Source organism: Gracilinanus agilis, chromosome 3 (genome assembly GCF_016433145.1).
Source record: "Gracilinanus agilis isolate LMUSP501 chromosome 3, AgileGrace, whole genome shotgun sequence".
NCBI lineage: Eukaryota > Metazoa > Chordata > Mammalia > Didelphimorphia > Didelphidae > Gracilinanus > Gracilinanus agilis.
In genome coordinates, this window is record NC_058132.1 from 652,852,643 (window position 1) to 652,872,704 (window position 20,062).

Below are 20,062 nucleotides of genomic sequence, written 5' to 3' on the forward strand. Positions count from 1 at the left end.
GAGTCAGTAACCAATGTTATGATAGAGGGGAGATGGAGAAAGTCTATGAGGTTGACTCTCTTCTAGCTCTCCCCTCCACTGAATATGCACTGCCGAGATTTTAAGGAGGTGTCAGCCCGAAACTGGGTGACCTGGATGGTCGTGCCACCCCACAGGAGTTGGGGATGAGGCTTCTCTATAAGATGAGATATTGGGGAGCCTAATCTGATTCTGAATGAAGGCAGGGTTCACGCAAGCCTCCCCCAAGGTCAGTCAACTTCACAACTTGTTGGTTGAAGTCTTGCTAGGTGAGAAGCAATGGGATGCCTTTGATCAGAGAATCAGGGTATCAATGTCCAAAGAAAGATCCTCAGGTAGCCCTCAGGACTGGATTCGAGCTGGGATGTTCTCCTCCTCCTCACTCTCTCAGTCCTCCTCTGGAAGTTCCTCCTCCCCTCCTTTGGAGAATTACCCAGAATCCCCTCTAGTCTCAACTTTCACCAAATGTCACCACCTGTCAGTCACTCCTTCTCTGACTCCTTCTGTCCTATCTCCCATCCTTATAGGTGTTTGGATAGAATTTGGTTCAGAGGAAGTCCTGCACCTTAACATATGTTAAGCACCAAAACCTCAAACTCCAAACAAGTTCAAGTCCTCTTGTCTTGGCTCAAAATTATGCAGATCAGTTTTGTGCTTCTTTGGTACTGTACAGTGGCTCTTTTTATATCCTCTTCTTCTGGAATCAGACAGAATTATTAAGCAAAGTCCCATAATTATTTTTAAATAATCAATGGCACTATTCTATTGTTTAAAGCTTTTTGGGTATGCATTAATATTAGAACAAATATATTTTAAACTTATATTACTGCAAAAATATTTTTAAAAGACTAATATTGATAATGTGTTCAAGTACAAAATGAGAGAAAAAAAACAACCTAAAACTATATTGCACATACAAGGGTGGATAAAAAGAATGTTTTAAAAACCAAAAATATATAGCTTAAAATAAGCAAAAGGTTTCTCACCCAAAAAATGAGATCCAATTTCCTTTTTTAACTTGGCCATGAACTACTGTGAAAGCAAATTATTTTTATAGAATAACAGATTTATAAAAACAATAGTATAGTAGATAATGTACATTCAAATAAAGTACCAAATTCCCCAATCTCACAATAGCCCACTTATTGAAAATAGCAAACAAACACATTATTATATAGGATTCACGTGAGTTTATAGATAGCCACTTGCTGTGAGATGTTTAAAAATCTATACTTGTCACAAATTCTACAAGTATAACAAATCTTTCAACCTTGGCAATTGCTGATGAAAACCTATTTGGATCTAAAACATCACCAAGAATTTTAGATCCTTCTGGTGGGAAAGTAAATTAAACTAAAAAGTTAAAATATCATGCATGCAAGAGCTCTTTTTGGATTCCTGCTTAATATATATATATGAAAACCTATCATCCATTCAGAAGTTATCTAAAATCATTTCTAAAGACCCCTTATAAAATTACATTTTAAATTCTTAAGTCATTATATTCTCCAAGTTTGTATAAGCATCACGTGACCTCAACAGTTAAGATGACAAATCCAGGATACATAAGACTTATGGGCTTTTTACAACTTTAAAAAAAATGCGTAAGATATTCATGGGCTTTCTAAAATGATGTGTTGTTCAGTAAAACCATAGGGAAACAGTACAGATAAAGAATCATATAACAATCATATAAGATATCAATTAGATTAATACAGATAAACTTAAAAAATTTAAACTTTAAAGAAATTAGCAAATACAATAATATAAGCAAATAACAAGTTATAAGCAGTATAATCAAAAATCCTTTTTTACGAATCCCAATAAACTTGTTTACTATCTTGAGGGGAAAAACTGAAAATAAATAGCAAACTACAAACTTTCAGATCTCTTTTTAAGGTTATTTCCCATCCCCCAATATTTTCATCCATTCAGATTTAGTTTGTCAGAGCCCTGAATTTCATCATAGTGAGGGCAAATTCTGCACAGAGCATAGTATGCTCCACCCTCATATGGGTAAACCAAAAAGCCAAAGGTGTGTGAGGAGATGAATTTCTCCCCTGAAACTCAAGATTAGTCAAGCTCTCAACTGCAAGGTATTCAATCAGCACAAACTCCCCCTGAAAAGAATTAAGCAGATCCAAACTGCACTTTGTAACTCAAACTGTTGTTTCAGAGTTTCAAGCATGCTTTGAAACAATAGTATTAAAAAAAAACTGAATGGAAGTTTGTATTTAGATTAAACACAAAAAGGCAAAATCTTACTGGAGAACAATAGGGTACTTGCATATGAGAGAACTGGCCAAAAGGTAGAGACAAAATCCCAAAAACTTCTACTTCAAATCCACTGATTTAGTCTCCCTGCCCTCAAAAGGAAAAAAAAAATGCAGAGAAGTCCCCTTCCTGTGGGAAAAAAATCCCGAGTTGCAAGTCTCTCTCATCCAGGACTCCAGGGTCAGTTTAAGACTTCAGCTTAAATAATGGCTAGTGCAAGCTGAAAAACCCACTTGGGGTGGGAGAAGGGATTGGGGTTCTCACCTATCCACTGAAAAATGCAGTTCAGATTGGCAGGCAGCAGGCTGGGTGGGGAGCAATGTGGAAAGCTTGCTCAAGCAGATTGGTGGGAAAAGGAACTGGAAGATAAAGCAGGCAGGTTGGTGGTTGGAGCCAGCAGTGGTCAAGATGAGGTGAAAGCAGGCAGGCTGGGTGGCCAGTGAAGAAAAAAAAAACTGCAGGAGCATAGAGCAAGAAAAGGAAACCCCAGCTCTCAGATCTCAGGCAAACTTACTAACTATATTGAAAATCTATTTTAAAAAATATTTGAGAATTCTATCCTATCATGATAAGGCATAATGTGAAGATTAAAATTATGCAAAATACTAAATATTATATTTATGAATATTTTATTAATAATAAACTAACAAAAGGTACTAACCAGCTCACTCCCAGGAACCAAAAGAGAGAGAGTGAGGAGTTACAGCCAACTATAAAACAATAACATGACCATGCAAACATTCAGGTGCAGAAGAGATTAAAGGGAATTTTGGGAAAACTAAAGGACTTATAGGGAATGAAGTCCAAGGTTCAAAATTTCCTTTTATACATACAGAAACATTCACAGTGTCTTTTCTTTTTAAACCCTTGTACTTCGGTGTATTGTCTCATAGGTGGAAGATTGGTAAGGGTGGGCAATGGGGGTCAAGTGACTTGCCCAGGGTCACACAGCTGGGAAGTGGCTGAGGCCGGGTTTGAACCTAGGACCTCCTGCCTCTAGGCCTGACTCTCACTCCACTGAGCTACCCAGCTGCCCCCAACAGTGTCTTTTTTTTAAAAAATAAATACTTCAGAGTTATTTTTGTTTCACAGGAGCTATTTATGAGCCCATAAGGGTCATGATAAGAATCTAGAACAGTTGTATTTTTTTTTAAATTTGTTTAAACCCTAATATCTTTTATATATATATATATGTATATATATATATATATATCCTTCTATATTAATTTTATTTGTTACAGGACTAGGCAATGGGGGTAAAGTGACTTGCGCAGGGTCACACAGTGAAGTATCTGAGGCCAGATCTGAACCTAGGACCTCCTGTCTCTGGGCCTGGCTCTCAATCCACCGAGCCATCCAGCTACCCCGCCAAGTAGTTGTATTTCTGACCAATGGAAAGAATGTTAAGCTCTTGACTGCTGGTTTGCTTAGAGCTTAAAGCTTTCCAGTAAGGCTATATTGCTTTCTAATAAGAAAAGGTGTGGATCATAAAAGGGATCAAAAGAGAATTGTCCTCCCACAGGGGTGGGAGACACATAATATCTGTCTTCAAAAATTTGAAGGATTGTCGCATAGAAGAATTACTTCTTAAACTACTCTCTCCAAAATTACCAATAATGTCTTTTGTTATTTTTTTATTTACCACTAATGAAATAACTGTTTAATATGATGGCCTTTTCCCTTTACTCATCCTTCTCAAACTGTCTACTATATCTGACATAACTGGCCCCCTTCTTCAACTGGATAGTCGAACCTCTCTGGATTTTAATGATACCACCCTTCTGGTCCTCCACCAATCTGTGTCATTACTCTTCAGTCTCTTTTGTTTGCTCATGATTTCTGCCACACTTTTGTATGTGTAACTGTAGATGTTCCCCAGGGCTCTATTCTATGCCCTCTTCTCTTTCTATATTCTTTTTCAATGACCTCACCAGCTCCTACTGGTTTAATTCCCATCTCTGCCAATTCACATATGGACATATCCAAACATGTCTTCTCTCATCTTCAGGCCTGCATCACTGACAGATCATTTGACATTTCAAACTGGACATTCTAGCGTAATCTCAAAATTGATACATCCAAAGCAACTCACTTTATCCCCAAACCCAGTCCTTCTCCAGACTTCCCTATTTCTGTCAAAGGTACCAGGATTGTTCCATTTCCCCTGATTTATAACCTCTGTGTTACCCTCAACTCCTCCTTGTCTCTTACCCCACATGTCTAATCAGTCACAAAATGTCAACATATCTCAAGTCTGACCTCTTCTTTCTTCTTACAGACCCCACCTTAATTTAGGTCCTCATCATCCATTTTCCCCTAGATGATTACAGTGGATTCTCTACTTAAGTCTCTCCCTACTCCAAACCATTCTTTATACTATTTCCAGAATCAGTCTCTTTAAATGTCCACTTGACCATTTTATACTCTTACTGAATAAGCTCCACCCATGCAGGTGGGATATGTGAGTAGTCAGTGACAGTGACACAGGTAAGACTGAACAAGTCAATTCTAAATTGAATGTTTTTTCCCATGTATTGAGTCAATGGTCAAATGAGTCATATAGGCTCCAATAATCACAGAAGGCCTTTACAAATAATCTGGTCCATTGTCCCACTCAAAGCTGACAACATGGCAAAGTGAAGAAAGTGGGGCCTTGAAATCAGGAGAACCCTGAGTTTGAAACCAACCTGGAATATTTCCTATGTCACTTAGCCTCTGTGAGCTTCGCTTTCCACAAATATAAAGTAGGAATAATGATATCTATAATATCTATTGAGTGAGACCATGCATACAGAGTGCTTTGGAAAGTTTATAGCACTATGTAAGTATCAGTTATTGTTTTCAGGACCAACAAGAATCTCAGCCCTCACTTTGTTTCTGAAGGCTTTTCAGAGAGATCCAAGAGACATTAAAATTGTTTTTTTTAATCAATTAAACAGGTTATTGAGCTAAAAATTGGCTAGTTCTTAGTTTTATGCCTGGCTCATCAATTTTAAATGCTTTCTGCATTGTCTGTAGATGTCTTGTAAAGTCAATACATTCTCCTATAATGCAGCTGTTAAATTCTCCATAAATAAACTTGACTATATAAGAGGTGGGTGGAGGGCTGGAGAACTGCACATAAGGTAGCCATTAGCAGCAGTAGGCAGTTACCTAGCACTTAATGTAGGATTCATTGCAAATACCTTCCATATGAGTATCCTGTCTTGACTCTGGGCCATCTCCACAATGTGTACTGTTACCTCTCTATCAGCAGTTCAGATGAAAGAAAATATCCATTTAAATTTTAATAGGAAAGGAAAAATCATAATTTTCAATTATAAAAATGAAAGAATAATTTAAATTAAAATAAAACCATGAAAGACATCATTGTGCCATGGATGGGGATCTGACTTCAGATACGGGAAGACATGTTGAAATATCAACTCTGAAACATAATTCTTGTAAAATTAGGTGCAATCCATATAATTTCTTGGGACCCAGAAATAATTCTTTCATTTGCAGAGCAAGAGATCCACAGATACTGGGAGAGGCCATTTCTTCATAGGATATTGGAAATATCACAGTCACCCTGAGGGTGACAGCTTTAGGTCATTCATGTGTACGTTATCCACTATGGTATCTACAGGAAATTCACTCTATCAGTGAAATCACAGGTTCAAACTGAACTTATTTGAATCAAAAACCTGTCAAATCCTTATTTGCCCCTTAGAAACTATTGAATTGGGGGTGTTGTAGGGAAATTAGGAAAAGTGAAGGTGGCAGGCAAAAGGTAGAGAGAAAGGATGCTAGAAGTTTGGGCGACTGGCTGTGTTGGCAATTGGTCCCCGGACTTACACTCAGAAGGTACTAGCTGTTCTTCTCTCTGAATATCCTACTTCTGTGAATCATCAACTATCAAGATTTCACTGGCTAGAAAGAGGTTGAGTTGTGGGTGAGACACACTGGTGGACAGTGGAGTCAAAAGCTTTACTCCCTCTCCCTTCGGATTAATTGCTGAGACCTACTGGATTCCTGGAAGACCCTTGAAGGACAACAGATGTGAGATCTCCCAATCAGCCCACTTGGACCTATTTCATCTTCCAGCTTTCTCTTAATTTAAATACCATCATGGAGGAAACTCTGGATAGGATTGAGTTAGGCAGCTGGGTAATTTAGAGAGATCAGTATAGGAAACCTACTGGTTCTTGGTGGGAGGGAATCCAGATCTGTTCTTAGTTAGTTCATCCCAATCCCTTCTCTTACCTATCCCAGTTAATTAATAAACCCTTGTTATTGTTACCTTGACAGCTTCTCCCTAAAATCATTTCCCAGATCAATAGGATTTAAGTTACTGGCCTAAGGACAATTACTAACCTAGAGAAAACAGTTAACATCATCCAATCTATTAAAACCTATCAATACCCCATCAATACTTATTTAACAACCCAGCCACATACATTTATTTTTTTTCAGTTGGCAAACCAGATAGGTTTAATCTAGGAAGATTTGGGCTAAGAATAAATATTTCAGGATGTGATTTTAGCTGTGTGATGTTGGACAAGTTATTTAAGCCCCATTGCTTAGCCCTTTCTGCTCTTCTGCCTTAGAATCAATACAGTATTAATTTAAGACACAAGGTAAGGGTATAAAAGAAAACAAAAAAGAAAAAAAAACTACTGAGTAGACTTAGCTATTCCCAGGACTTTTTAGCTTCTCTTGTGATTATCCCTCTACACCATTTTTCCCATCCAATCCCTTCATTCCATGTATACAAACACCACTAGTTCATATTCTTATCACCTCTTACCTATATTACTGGAATAGTCTCCTACTGGTCTCCCTGGCTTAAGTTTCACCACTTTCCAATCTATCCATCATACATCTTCCAAATGGGTTATTAAAGTAGAAATCTGACCATGTTACTCCCCCACTCAAAAAACTGAAGTAATGTGCTATTATCTCCAGGATCAAAAGCAAACTCATCTATTATTTATAGCTCTTTACAATAATATTCCCAAGTACCTTTCCACCCTTATTGTTCACAACCCCAAACTAAGCATAGTTCAGTACAATTAAATTGGTCTTCTTGATGTTCTACACAGACAATACCCCATCATTTGCCTTTATGACTCTGCATGGTTGTCCTTCCTTGCCCAGAATATACTCTCTCCTCTTCTTTGACTGAGAATCTTTAGTTTCCTTCAAGGTTTGGCTCAAGCATCATCTTTCCTATGACACTTTTCTTAACAACCTCAGTTGCTTTTGCCTTCTTTTCAAAATCACTTTTTGTTTCTTTTTTAGGGAATTCAGGCATCCAAATAAACCTGAGGCTTTTTTACAGACTATAGTGATATTTTTCATGATCCTGCTTTGATTTGACTATGATTGGTAAAGAGTATAATGATACAAGTCAATAGCATATAGGATGTTTATACAATTTTTTGATTGATTGATTTTTAGTTTCTCCTGCTTTGTACTTATAATTGTCAACTGGTTTGTCATCTTGATGGCAATGGGTACCATGATTTGTTTTAGTTTCCATTGCTCCTCCTTTCTTTCTTCATCCTTTTGATTCATTCATCCTTCAGGATAAGTTTTGTAAAGGCAGAGCGTGTTTGATTTTCCTCTTGTATTCCCAAAACCCAACTCAGTGATTGGCACAAATGGTTTCTAAAAACATAATTGTAGAACTCTATTGAACATAGATGCGAAAGAGGCATGTTTTATCCCCATTCATAAACTTCAAAGTACATATTTAGATCCTTTAGCTAAGTACTCCTCCAACATTAGAATGTTTCATGGAAGAGAGGCTCACGGGCAATCCTGAATTCTCCAAGACTGTGCCAGGTTCTGCCAAGCTGGATGGGCTTCAGTAAGAGCATTGTGTATCTATCATCCAAGGGCCAGCCTCCTTAAATGTAAAGAACTGTATCACTATGTTGGTTATAGCCCAAGAATGTTTTTTGGATGTACTAACTCAGTCAAGTTCCAAAGGGATTTTGATATGCAATGGAGGAAGGAGATAAAGCCACACTGAGGAAACTGCTGCTTTTAAAATATAGAAGTCCATGGTTACACAAGCCAAAACGAACATTCCCAGGAGCCTGTTCAGTTATGTATGCCCCGCTTCCTCAAAGTTCAGAAAGCTGGATTTGGGCAACCAATAGGTAGAAGAGTTGTCTAATAACTGTGGAAAATTATTGAATTGGGATTTTTTGGTAAGATAATTTTCCCTTTAGTCCTCCCCAAGAAGTCTGATTCTAAGGTCAATCTGAACGTGTCTCCCCCAGACTATGAAACCTGGTTGGATCCTCCCTTCTTTGATTTAGATCTTAAAAGAACAAAACTATTAAGGACAGGGTAAACCCTGACCCACTGGAGAGATTAGAGGAAGCCAGCAAGCTCTAGAAGCCATGTTAGACTCCAGGTAACTAAATGTGTTGGCATCTTCCTTGTTGAAGCAAAGATACTCCTCTCTTATGATGAAATAATGGAGGAGGAATTGAGATCTCTAAGTCTATCTCCTCAGTGGCTATTTACCAATCAGAGAAGTTTAGGCATGTTCAGGGGAGGGATTAAGTGATGAGCTCACAAGGGGCATATGAAGAGCTGCACCCCAGCAAGAGGAGTTCACTCTCTTGGGCTCCCATTTGGATTATAGAAGAAGTCAATGAACCAGTTTAGGATATATGGTCAGGTCAATTAATAAATTATTTTAAAATGATGAATTATTGCCTCTTGACAATTTCAGTCATTACATAGCCTTTCTCAAAATACTGGATATAATGACTATGTTGGAGTTAGGGCTTTCATAGGTCTTTCAGCTTTGCAAAGTGCTTTACTTATGCTATTTTGTTTGATAGCAATAACCCTATGGGAGGGGATCTATTTAAATTCTCATTTAGCAGATAATGAATTTCAGACTGGAAAAGTTCAATGACTTACCCAGGGTTACATAGGAAATGACTAAGGCTGGATTCAAACTTTAGTTTTCCTGACTCCAATTCCAGCAGTCTATCCACTGCTCCACCATATCAGTCAATGTGCAATGTAATGCCATGCAAATCTGGCTTCGGTTACTCCTGACTGTGGGACTCTAGGCAAGTCACTTAATCCCATATGGATTAAGGACACCCTAAAGAAGACAGAGTGTTTCAATGGGAAGAGTATTCGATTGGGAATAAGAGGAGCTACTTTTTCTTCCAATTCTGACTCTGCTACTTTCTATCTAACTCCCTATTAGCTACCTTTCTAGGCCTCAGTTATTCATCTATACCAGGGGTCAGCAACGTGTGGCTCTCGAGCCATCTCTGGCTCTTTTGAGGGCCATATCTGGCTCTTTCTGTAGGAGCCATAAAGTCAACCGCGGCACAGTAACTAACAGTTTACGCATGACATCGTGTGTCACGTGATATGCCACGTGATCCTTTCGGTACCACAACTGTCTTCTAAGCTAGAAGGCTCCCTCATTGATATTCTGGTCTTTAGTTGGCCTTGGCAGGGGTGCTGCGTGTTCCTCCTTCTGCCCTCCTTTTACTCTTTCCCCAGCTGTTACTGACCTCTTGGGCTTCTGTATTGCGATGGATCACTTTGGTCTACATTCTCTCCCCCTTTGCCTCTGATTTACATGGCTTTATCTCAGGGCATTCATGGGATCTGCACTCCCTATTTGTGGGGTTGTTATTGTTTTTAACTTTTCTACCTGGCTCTTAAAAGGAAACTATAGTCAGATTACATCTTTACATAGGCTTCATTAGGGAGAAGCATTTCTCCCCCAGTAGTTGTTTCATTGGATACAGAATGATGGAGGAGGCAGCACTGATAAACACCTGTACCAGGAAATGTGTGTGATGTGTCCTGGCCAGTTTTCCATGAAAAGGTACCCTCCTCCCCCACTACGTACTAATGCCTGCACACAAGGCATGTTATTTTCTGTAATCTCCTGATCTTCTACTTAATGTATGTGGCCAAATGGCTTAACCAGCAGGCCGGCAGCTTTTTCTTCTCTTGTTGCCTGACTTGAGAGAGGGAGAGGAAAAAGTATTCTTTCCTGAATTTTTCTTTCTTTATTTCAGCAATTTTCTTAGTGTAAAGGAGTTTTATATGTATGTGTGCAGTTATATCAGTACTATAGTGCCCCATTAAGTCTTGTTTTTTGATTAATAATCAAAATAATTTTGATTAATAATCAGCAAAACCATGCAGCACCTGAAGTCACATTAATGTGCTTTATTCATCATTGGTTAGCATATAATAACGTTATTAAAAATAGTTCAGAGACTTACTGTTCTGCAAAAGTGTTGTTCTTACATAAAATGCACATATTTACTTGTATTCAGTGTTAAACATATTGTATGGCTCTCACAAAATTACATTTTAAATAATGTGGCATTTATGGCTCTCACGGCCAAAAAGGTTGCAGACCCTTGATCTATACAATGACATGACTTCTGGCATCCTTTCTAATTCCAAATTTATGAATCCCATTCCTGGCACAGAGTAAGCTCTTTAAATAATGTTTGTTGACCTGACTAGCTGACTTCCCCTCTCTGGTATTATTTCCTCATCTTCAAAATGAAGAAGTTCTACTGGCAAGATATTAAGGTCACTTCTAGGCCTATACCTATAATTCTATGACAATAAGAAGCATGAAAATAAGTCTTCCATGTTTTGTAAATAAGTAAAGAAATGCTCAACTCTTACATTTTCCCTTTTCACATTCATTCTACCAAATCAGTTCTCAATTAATCCTTTTACCTCTCAATTAATCCCATTGCCTCACAGCTGGCCTTATGACACAGAGGGCCCAAGGAAAAGAGTAGCACAGCAATGCTTAACTATGAAATTGAGGAGGGCCTACTATTTATATGAGTGGAGAGAACATTCACATGAATGAAATCACAGATTTTTGAAGGGTTGAAGAGTCAGGCATATACTTTCACAATTGTTGTTGAAATCATTTCCCTCTTGTTTCCCTGAGTCAGTCTGTCATTGCCGTTATCTCCTCTCATTTTGCCTGTAATTTTTACATAGATCTATTGACATTATCAGCTCAATATTTTAACATGAAATGTAGTTCAACATATTTTAAATACATGAGATCCATGGGGAGGAGAGAAAGAGAGAGAGACAGAGACAGAGACAGACAGACAGAGAGACAGAGAGAGATAGGAAAAGAGAGAGGAGACAGAGAAAGAGAAAGAGAGAGAGAGGGAGAGAGGGAGAGAGAGACAGAGACAGACAGAGACAGAGAGACAGAGAGAGAGAAAGAGAGAGATTGAGAGGGAGGAAGAAAGAGAGAGAGAGAGAGGATATTTGTGGGTCATTAACTAATACTTTAAGAAATCAACTATATATATATGAAAAATATGGATGGATTGGTCACGCATAGAGTAAAGAATAATCAGTGGAAAACCCACATTCTTCATTAACTTTCTCCTAATATCAAGAAGAGGCTAGAGCCTCCACAATCATGAGAGGAGGTAATGAACACGTTTGACAAAATGAATGAGAATAGAAGTCTTGTGACCTGTAACATCATGCCAATGACATCATGAACCTTGATGTACTGGAGTAAGTTCCAATAGTTCACATATCAATCTATAACCTGAAGAGAAATTCTGCCATTGTGATTATCATCTTTATGATTATCCAGTTAATCATTTCAAAGGAATAATGTATTGCCAATCCCTGCACCAAATAATCTCTTATTATGAAATTATGGAGAATTGCATTTTTTCTGGTGTTTTAATCAGAATTGGCCTTTTTGGAGATGCCAATGTTAAACAAACAAAAGAAGAAGGGGGTGGAATACAGTAGTCCTTACTTGGGCAAGAGCTTTATTTTTTGTATTTTTTTTGTATCACTGAACTAACAATAATGAACAAAGCTTTCTGTTGGTGACTTTTTGGCAATATGAAACAGGCAATGCATCAGAAATCTGAAACTGCCTAAGAGCTTGTAAACAACTGCCATTGTGAGTATTTCTTTTTTTCCTTTTTAAAAATAAATTGCATCCATGTTTTCCAGGCTGCGTCTCCCCATCATCCTTATTTTGGAGGCTTTGGATTAAGAAGCATTTAAAAATACATATGCAAACTGTTTCAGAAATTAAATAGTATACACTACTTGGAATTTATTTGCAAAATAAACAGGAAGAATGTAGCAATTCAGGGCTTTCATTAAACACAAAGAGAGAAATGCCTATTCTTCTTCCCTGTGTACATATGCCTACTGCTCAGTGAAGCTAATAATATATAAACAGAGAACAAATAATTGAAGCAGATTTTTCTCTAAGAATTGTTTTTTGTAACATTTTAAAAATTTATTTCGTTAAGCATTTGCAATTACATGTAAAAAAATTCTTATTTTTTTTTTAAATTTTGAGTTCCTCATTCCTTCCCTCTCTTCCACACCTCCTCCCTCATTGAGAAGGAAAGCAATTTAATAACGATTATACATGTGAAGTCATGCAAAACAGACTTCCATATTAGCCATGTTGCAAAAGAAAGATTATAGACCAAAAATAAATAGAGGATAAAAAATATGCCTCTATCAACATTTAGGGCTCATCCATAAGCAGTTTTCCTCATGAATCCTTTGCAGTTGTCTGGTCGCTGTTTTGATCAAAAAAGCTAAATCTTTCATAGTGTATCATCCTTCCAGAACTGCTATTATTATGTACAGGATTCTCCTGGTTCGAATCACCTTACTGTTCATGAATTCACATAAGTTGTTCAGCTTTTTTCTGAAATAATTTTGCTTATCATTTCTTATAGCTCAATAGTATTCCATTATAATAATATGCCATAACTTGTTCAGTCATTTCCCAATTGATGGTCATCCCCTTAATTTCCAATTCTTTACTACCATAAAAAGAGCTGCTATAAATTTTGCTGTACTAATAGGTCATTTCTCTTTTCTTTAATCTCTGAAATTAGATCTGGTAGTGGTATTGTTAAATCAGATGGTTCCAAAGCTTTTCAGATTCCAAATTGTATTCTAGAATGCACCAAGAATACATTAGAGTCCCAATTTTACCACATTCCCTTCATCATTTGTCATTTATTTTTGTCCTGTTAGCTAATCTAACAGGTATGATAGATTAAAAAAATCTCAGATTTTTTAAAATTTTTTAAATTTGTACTTCTCTAATCAGTACTGACTTTTGACAGTGTTGATTTCTTCTGTTGAAAACTGACTGTTTATATCATTTGATCATTTATCAACTGGGTAATGGTCTTAAGTTAGGTCTTTTTTCTGAGAAACATTCAGTGATTTTCCCTCCAGTTTCTTATTTTCATTCTGATTTTGGCTGCATTCGTTTTATTTATGCAAAAGCTTTTTGATTTCATGTAGCCAAAATTATCTATTATACCTCCTGTGATACTCTTTATATCTTGTTTGTTCATAAACTCCTCCCTTATCCATGAACCTGATAGGTACAATTTTTTCCATGATCCTCTAATTTACTTAAGATATCACTCTTTATGTCTAAATCTTTTATCCATTTTGACCTTATCTTGATCATTTGAGATGTTGATCTATTCCTGGTTTATACTCAACTGTTTTCTAGTTTTCCCAGAAATTTTCGTACAGAATTGTTAACCCCAAAACTTGGATCTTTGGGTTTATCGAACACTAGATTACTATGGTCATTTACTACTCGGTATTGTGTACCTAATCTGTTTCACCGATCCACCACTCTATTTCGTATCCTATACCATATTGGTTTTTGTTTTGTTTTGTTTTGTTTTAAACCCTTACCTTCTGTCTTGGAGTCAATACTGTGTATTGGCTCTAAGGCAGAAGAGTGGTAAGGGTTAATCAATGGGGGTGAAGTGACTTGCCCAGGGTCACATGGCTGGGAAGTGTCCGAGGCCGGATTTGAACCCAGGACCTCCTTTCTCTAGGCCTGGCTCTCAATCCACTGAGCTACCCAGCTGCCCCCACCATTTGTTTTGATATTACTATTGTGTAATAGTTTCTTTGTAATTATTTCAAAGTAGTTTCAAATCTGGAACTGCTGGACTGCCTTCCTTCACATTTTTTTCATTGATTTCTTTGATATTCTTGACCTGTTTGTCTAGATGAATTTTGTTATTGCTTTTCTAACTCTATAAAATAATTCTTTGCTGGTTTAATTGGCATGACAAGGAATAAGTAAATTAATTTAGGTAGGATTGTCATTTTTATGATGTTCTCTTGGCCTACCTACAAGTAATTAATGTCTCAGGTGTTTTAGATCTGTCTTTATTTGTGTGAAAAGTGTTTGTAATTTTGATTATATATCCTTAGCAGATAGACTCCCATGCATTGTATATTGCATGCCACTATTTTCCCATAATTACATAATTCATGTTCTTTCCCTCTCCCCCAAACCCTCCTAAACTCCCTTAGCCAACGGACAATTCCACTGGGTTTTACATGTATCATTGATCAAGACCTAATTCCATATTATTGATAGTTGGACTAGAGTTATTGTTTAGTGTCTTCATCCCCAATAATATCCCCATCAGCCCATGTGTTCAAGCAGTTGTTTTTCTTCTGTGTTTCTCCTCCCACAGTTCTTCCTCTGAATATGGCTAGTTTTCTTTCTCATAAGTCCCTCAGCCTTGCTCTGGATCCTTGCATTTCTGCCACTATTTTAAATCAAATTTCTCTTTCTATATCGTGTGCTACATTTTGTTGATCATATATAAAAATGCTGATGATTTCTATGGGCTTATTTTATATGTTGCACCTTTGCTAAAGTTATTAATTATGTACTCTACATATACCATAATATAATGTTCAAAAAATGATAGTTGTATTTCCTCATTGCCTATTTTTTCTTTTAATTTCTTTTTTCTTGTCTTATTACTATAACTAGCATTTCTAATACAACATAAAGTAATAGTAGATATCCTTGCTTAATTTATACCCTTTACAGATAATGGTTGCTCTTGGTTTTAGATAGATATTAATCATTTTTTCAGAAGCTCCAATTATTCATATTTTCTAATATTTTAATAGGGATGCACTGTATTTTGCCAAAGGCTTTTTGTGCATCTTTTAAAATAATCATATTTTTATTATAAATTTCCCAATATTGAACAAACCCCGTATTTCTGGCATAAACTCTATCGAGTCATAATATATTATTTTTATGATAAATTCTGAATTTTTCTTTAATGTTTTCCTTTTAACTGTTTTGCCTATCTTGTCTCTTGTCTTCTTAGTTTGAATCTTGATCTTTCCTTTCCCCACAGTAGCTCTTTGTGGTCAGGTTCTTTTTTGTTGTTTGCTCATTTTCCTACTCTATTTCTTGATTTTGAAATTTATGTTAACATTGGCCTCTTTTCTAGCATGGGTTGGGGAGTGGGGAGCATTGTCTCAAGCTTCTGGTTTATTTCACCTTGCTGTTTTCAGAGCTAGTTCTAGGGATTTCTAGGATAGTGTAATCTGGGGAAAGGTGTGATCACCGCTCTCCTGATCTTCATCTACTCCTGATCCTGGGGACTGTAACATAGGCTATTCTGCAAGGTCCTTTATACCTTGTGACCACAGTTAATACTATCCTTCATGGCTTTTTCTCACTCTTGATTGATGGAAAGTGCCTCCTCTTTGCTTTGAAATATTACCTATAAGTGAATATAGGCAATAGAGTTATTTAGTAGCATCTAATCCTGCATCAATGCTACAATGGGGGTCTCCTGTAACCTCCTTCTGACTAGTTGCCAGTTCTTAACATCTCTGGCTTGAGAGGTCCCAAAGGTACGACTGCTTCTGTCCCCACCTCCTGATCTGACCATTGCCATTTCAATGTGGACTCCAGGTCAGCTTCGACTTCCTCTACTTTCAATTTCTTAAGTTGTCTTAGGCTGGATGAATATCTCACTCTGACCTTTTGTTGGTTCTGGCATTCCAGAATTTCATTTGAAGAATTATTATAAAGTAGTTTGGAAGGGAATTTTGGGAGAACTCAACTAAATACTTTCTCTACCCTTCCATCTTGGCTCTATCCCCCTGGAAATCTTGCCTTTGTCATTTTTTCCCCCAAGAATGGGTTTTTTTTAGCCTTCAAATTGCCCATTACCTATATGTAAAAAGAAGAATATATTTCTGGTTGAACATGAAACTATTCAATGATACCAAGCTTCTAATCTAATCTGGGAGTAATCTATCTCAGGGAGGGCAAAAGGGTAGGAGAGAGTGAAAGATGGAGGGTGGGAAGGAGGGAAAGTAGTTGGAATTCAATTTTTTTAATAAATGTTAAAATTGTTTTAATATGTAATTGGGGAAATAAAAAAGAAAATGAACAAGAAAACTAAATTTGTAGTTAGTGGGCCTGATTTTGATTCCTACACATACAACTAGCTACTAGATAGACCTCTGGCAAATCAACTACCTTTTCAGACCCTGGTTTTCCCAGTTGTTAATGAGGTGGTAGGATTAGATTGCAGAATCATAGCTTGAAATCTGTCCCTCAGAGACCATCTAGTCCAATCTGCCCATTTTTAAGATAAGGAAATTGATGTCAATAGCATTTAGGTTCTTTTTTTTTTTAACCTTTCGTTTTGGAATCAATACTATGTATTCCTTCCAAGGCAGAAGAGCAGAAAAGGCTGGCAATGGGGTTAAGTGACTTGCCCAAGGTCACACAGTTAGGAAGTGTCTGAGGCCAGATTTGAACCTAGGACCTCCCATCTCTAGGCCTGGCTCTCAATCCACTGAGCCACCCAGCAGAGTTTAGGTTCTTGCCTGAGGTCACTCAGCTACTAAGAATTGCATGGAAATGAACATTTTTAAGATGATGTTTGACTTCACATTAAAGTGAAATTTTAAAATAGCAGGTTTTGCATTACATGATAAGTATAAACCTGGCTAACCTTCTCATATTCATTTTTTTAAAATTTATTATCTGTTTGTTACATTTTTTCCCAGGTATATTAACATTCTCAGAGATATCTCTCCTTTCCTCCTCTCCCTGCACTAGAGAAGGTATCATTTGACTAGTCTTAAGGTAAAACCTGGGGTTAACTTGTATATTTTATCTGGGTTCAGAAGGGTGAGTAGGAGACAGGAATGGACAATAAACTGGGACCAAACAAGTTAGGGAAATGGGGTTTGGCAGTTTGGGGAATGGTAGTTGACAGAAGTGACTGTTGTGTTTTAACTCTCACACTAATCCACCTAGCCAGGGAGTCTGTGAAACTAATAAGTGAGTAGACTGACAATAGGTTTTATAAACAGGGTTTAATTCAGTGAAATCTAGTTTTAAAGAAGGAAAAGGGGTTCTATTCTACCAGTCTATGGGGAAACCTCAGGGTCAGGGAATGAACTTATCTACTCTAAGCTAGAAACTATAGCAGGGCAGGACACAGTGGAGATCAGGAATGAAAGTGGGATCCTGACTGCTAAGTCCTGTCAAAATCCAGTTGTGATACATCTTCCCCAGGTCTTCAGCCAGTACTCCTTCAGTTGGGTAAGTCAGGGAGCTAAACCAGCCTGAGCTGACCAGCAACCCAGGTTAGGTTTTATAGTCTCAACCAAACCTCCCACAGGCAGATGACTTTCTTCCTTCTGGATATCAGGATATCAGGATACAGACTCCACTTCCTCTGAGGTCTCCCAGGGGGTCAGTTACAACTTGTCCCCAGCCACCATGGAGTCCATCTCAGAGAGAGAAGAACAAATTCCTGCTTCCCCATTCCATTTAGAATTCTCCAGCCCTGCTTGCTAAGCCTCCCAACTAACTAATCTTAACCATCTTATTAATTTATCTTATAACACTAGATAGACACATACATACATATAACAGAATAAAATGAAATAAAGATAGATAAATAATATCTAAAATAGAAATAAGCAAGACAGTGTTATATATAATATAGATATAAATATCCATATATACATACTATATACATAGAAAACTAAGGTTGATTATTTCTATTTATCAGTTCTTTCACCCATTATGTTAGATTCAATCGATCTTTTAATAAATATTTATTTAGCACAGACTATGTGCCAGCCACTGTGTTAAGTGATAGATTCATTCTTAAAGCATCTAAAATGATAAAGATTATTCATAGATTTGGGCTTGCCCTGCCAATTTAAAACTGATCTTGACCCACATCACTTCTTCACCTATTTTATGGTCCTCCTTTTTGACTTGGAACAAACTTCATTTTTTTATTCTCCTTGACCAGCACCTTTAGTACATTACCCAGGTTTCTGTTCTGAGTGTTTCTGCCCTAGTGAGCAACAACTGTAGTTGTCTGCTCTTCTATTCATACAATAAAAAAAGAGACTTTAATGGGAAAAAATGGGAGTATGCCAAAATCCCATCTAAAATCCTTTGCAAAGTAAGCTTTCTCTCCATCACCTAAGCATTCATATTTCACATTGGTACTTTTTTCCATTGAACTATAGCAACCATAATGATAAGTTTTAAATCCCTAGAGTTGCATAGAGCTTGCAGACATTTTTCCTACAGAAGCTCTAGATATCAGCATGGTAGTGGGGAAGAGGAGTGATATTAGATGGGAGAATGGAAGAATAGGAACTCAACAGGAAAGACATCTGAGAAAACAAGTACAAATTAAATTAATTTAATATTAAAAAGGCAGCTTAGTGTTGTGGAAAGAGTACTGGACCTAAAGGCAGGAAGAGGTTTAAAACTGCCCCAAAACTTGGACTCTGACTATATGACTCAAAGTCAATTAGCATTTCACCTCAGTATCCTCATCTATAATAAAGATGGTGTGACCTCAGTGACCAGAAAGATCCATTCCATGAGTTTCTTTTTTCTCTACCTATGAATTAGTTTGAGGAAACATACTAAGTCTGTATGATATGTCCAATGCTATACTGGGCAATAGGCATGGAAGAACAAACAAACAAAATCCACCTTGCCCTCAGTTCTACTAAAGGAGAATATGACATGCCTAGATAGACAGACAGACAGATAGATAGACTGATAGATTGATGGATTAGATAGATAGATAGATAGATAGATAGATAGATAGATAGATAGATAGATAGATAGACTGGTAGATTGATAGATTGATCGACGTATAGATGATGGATGTGTCAATGACTAGATAAATGATAAATTGATAATTTAAAGGGAGAGAAAGCAGTAATAATTGGCAGGGAGTGGTTCTCTAGCAGTTGGCCCCAAAAAGTAGGGATTCTAGGAGGTAGAGGAGAAGAAGGAATTACAGCATTCTATATTTGAGGGACCAGATCTATAGGAGGGCAGAGACAGAAAGTGGATCTTTACATACAGGAAACCATTAGCAGGACAGTTTAGTTAAAAGGGAATGTGTATATAAGGAAGAAATAAGAAATGGTCTGAAAGGTTGGTGGGAGTCAGATTGTCAAAAACTTTAAATGTCAGGTTGAGCAATTGGTGTTTTATCCTAGAAGCAATTATAAACCAAAAAAAGATAAGCGTGAAAATTTGTAGAATATTCCCCTAAATGAGAGATTGGGGAAGACTTTGCCCAATTTTAGTGTGAATAAACTTTATCTTTTATTTAAAAGTCAAGATTATGTTCTGACTGGGATGTAACAAGGATGGTTTTAAAATCAACTTTGAAAATGTTTAGAAAAAGCCAACCACTATGGGAGGGGATTTGACAATTCAGAATGCTTTCTATCTCCCCTAGTTTGACTTTAAAACTAATCCCACACAACATAGTCTAATAAGCAGATGGAAAAATACCAGTCCAACCTCTTATTGTGGGCACTCTGTGAGAAGCAAACTCATTTTAATCTTGCCACTTGGTATGCTTCAGGTTTC